At 33.2% G+C, this 2,757-nt stretch overlaps 1 long non-coding RNA gene across 1 annotated transcript; it reads right to left on the bottom strand.

Moving 5' to 3' along the window:
• Positions 1 to 229: 229 nt before the first annotated feature.
• On the bottom strand, positions 230 to 2,252 carry LOC131068783 (uncharacterized). Its single transcript, XR_009112060.2, has 3 exons — positions 850 to 2,252; positions 583 to 726; positions 230 to 412 (listed from the first exon to the last, which is right to left on the bottom strand). It is a non-coding gene; the product is annotated as an uncharacterized LOC131068783 (long non-coding RNA).
• Between the last annotated feature and the right edge of the window lie 505 nt (positions 2,253 to 2,757).

The following is a 2,757-nucleotide window of genomic DNA, read 5'->3' on the forward strand; positions in this document are numbered from 1 at the left end:
AATTATAAAGAAAAATAAAACTTTATATTATAAATTTCTAAAAAACAATATAAAAACAGTATCTAATTAAAAATTAAAGAACATATTTATATTTTAAAACAATATAGGGAAGACTCTCACATATCTTAAAAGAACAGAATTAATTAAGTTTGAAAATATTTAAGATTCATAAATATAAATAAATCATTACTATTTGTATTAATTAATTTATAATTTACTCTTTAAACAACTAAAATGAAAAATAAACAGAAAAGACAAACTCTTAAAAGATTAAACTTTACTAAAAATTTTGTTACACTTATCATTGCATATCTCTGGCTCAAAATAGCAGAGTTGAACAGCCAGACTAATAACCTTCTACTTGGGAAACTCTTTTCAAGGCAATGTCCTCGTGTTTGTTTCTGCTTCAGCTCTGCATTTTAACACAAAGTAGATAACACTGATATCTCTAAGTAAGATACCCAACAAGGCTATGCTTCCACAAATGCTAAATCAGAGCATGCTCAGTGAATTATTGAAGCTAATGTTCATCCAATATTTTAACCTTAAAATCAATTGAAATGTTCATTTAACAATGCTTACAGTTTCATCACTGCTACAATCTAACATTAACTCTTGAATTTGATATGTGCAATTGTGGGATGTAACTAGAATATGTTCTTGCCCTCTTCCTCTTCATGTTTACACAGAAAATGGGTTTGAACTCCGAAATTGCCTACTTATTATCTGCGAGATTTAAAGAAAAAAGCTTACAAATCAATTCAAAATTGAAGGTTGCCTAGACGACTGGCTGCTTTAAAAACAAAACCATTGTAGTAAAAAAATGGAATATTGCGAGTTCATACTCACCTCCGCTGCTTTCTCATACTGGCACTGGTGACATTATACCGTAGCTTTGAAAAAGAATCTATGGTTGCCGCTGAATTTAATAGCATTTGAAGAATGTAAAAGATGCTCGTGACTACCGTTAAACTGCTCTATAATGATTCTCTCCTCCTTGATCACCTCCTCAATTTGTTCGATTCCAGTGAATGTGATTTCATGACAATGAGACGAGAAATCATTAAATTGTCAGAACGTGTAGAAGCATCTTTTACATTCTTCAAAGCAATTAAGTTCAGCAACGATCAGGTATTGGTGGGAAAATGTGCTCGGAAAAGACCGTTCGGAGCATATCGATGCAGTTGTAGAGGAAATAGTGCAATGAATAAATTTATTTGCGACTCTGTAACTTGGACGTTGCTTTTGGTGCTTTCTATAATATTGCAAGGAACAAAATTTATGGCTTCTCATCAGTCATTATATCCGTTACCGTAACCCTGCATGCCCAATTCTTTATTAGAAAATGAAAGAAGTAGGATTTTTACAATGGTAATATCGTGCAATTTTATGACATTAAGTACACAATCCAAATATATCTAGATTGGAATTGCTCAGTCGGCAAGAGCAGCATGAAAGACCTTGATGAAAACGACTTCTGTAACCCTCCCAATAAATTAGGACTTTGAAATTGCAGATGAAACAGTAGATGGACCTAAAAAATTGAGTATGAATAGTCGATTGATTCTTATAATATGTCGCAGGATAAATATGAATTTATTTTTTTCATACTCCTGACAAAAAAGAAAGCCAGCAAGAATTTGTTTTCATACGTCGGACAGTTGATTCTTGAGATTACAAGGGACATGCACGTCATTCTGCTGAAATGGTGAACATGGAAAATTAGAATAATCAGAGAAAAATAATAATAATAATCCTCTCGACTAAGAAAAACCCAGACTTATGTGCATGAGTATCGAAATGGAACGCAGAATAACATAGCTAGTGCAAATGAAGAGATGCTTCTGTGCAAAGAACTTGGAACTCAATATGGCCCCAGTATTTATCTTCCTCAAATCATATGCAACCAGAATAGAAAAGAAATGTTTTCCCTATCCAGAAACCCCATCAACATATCGTTTTGAAGTCAACCTGAATCTGAATCAAACTAAACATTTGAAAAACAAAAATCTAAAATGATCCAAGAAAATTCTTCATTACAGAGCACATCATAAAGCTAAAATCTTAAATAACTCAAATTTTACTCTCTCAATCACAGTGAACCCACACAAATGCCAACTTCATAGTAATTTAGTGTCTAAGATGGCCCAACCTTAAACTTCAATAAAACTCTCCTACATTTTTATGAAGCTTCCATCAATCTCATTACAATATATATAGAGATTTATAGACTAGAGTCAAACAGTCCAAAAATGATATTTACCGGAAAGTATCATCTTCATGCAGTGGCACAGATTCATGCATTGCAGTAAATACAGTCAGGGCAGTTAAGGACTGGCTGTACGTAACATATTTTCTGCATGACCAGCTTTGTGTCTGCTCACACCAGATGCGTCGTCGTTTTTACTGCAGGTCAGTTTGGAAGTCATGAGAGTAAGGTTCATGCATTCACTTCTCTCAACAAAGACGCCGTTTTTTTTGCAACTGTTAAACGCCGTACATAACATCCTTTTCTGCGTGACCAGAAAGATATCAAGGGAGGACGATATTCAAAAATCTTTTTACACCAAATGCGTCTTTGTTTTTACAGCTGTTAAAAGTCGGCTGTACATCTAAACAATGTTGATTTTACATCTAAACTTTTAAATCCAGATTTAGTATGGGTCCAACACTCTTCCTATTAAGAATTATTATTTACCAACATCAAAGTGAAATGTTTGATTTTACATGAATCTGTGTTATATAAAAGAACAAATC

This window comes from Cryptomeria japonica, chromosome 7, assembly GCF_030272615.1.
Source record: "Cryptomeria japonica chromosome 7, Sugi_1.0, whole genome shotgun sequence".
NCBI classification, from domain to species: Eukaryota; Viridiplantae; Streptophyta; class Pinopsida; order Cupressales; family Cupressaceae; genus Cryptomeria; species Cryptomeria japonica.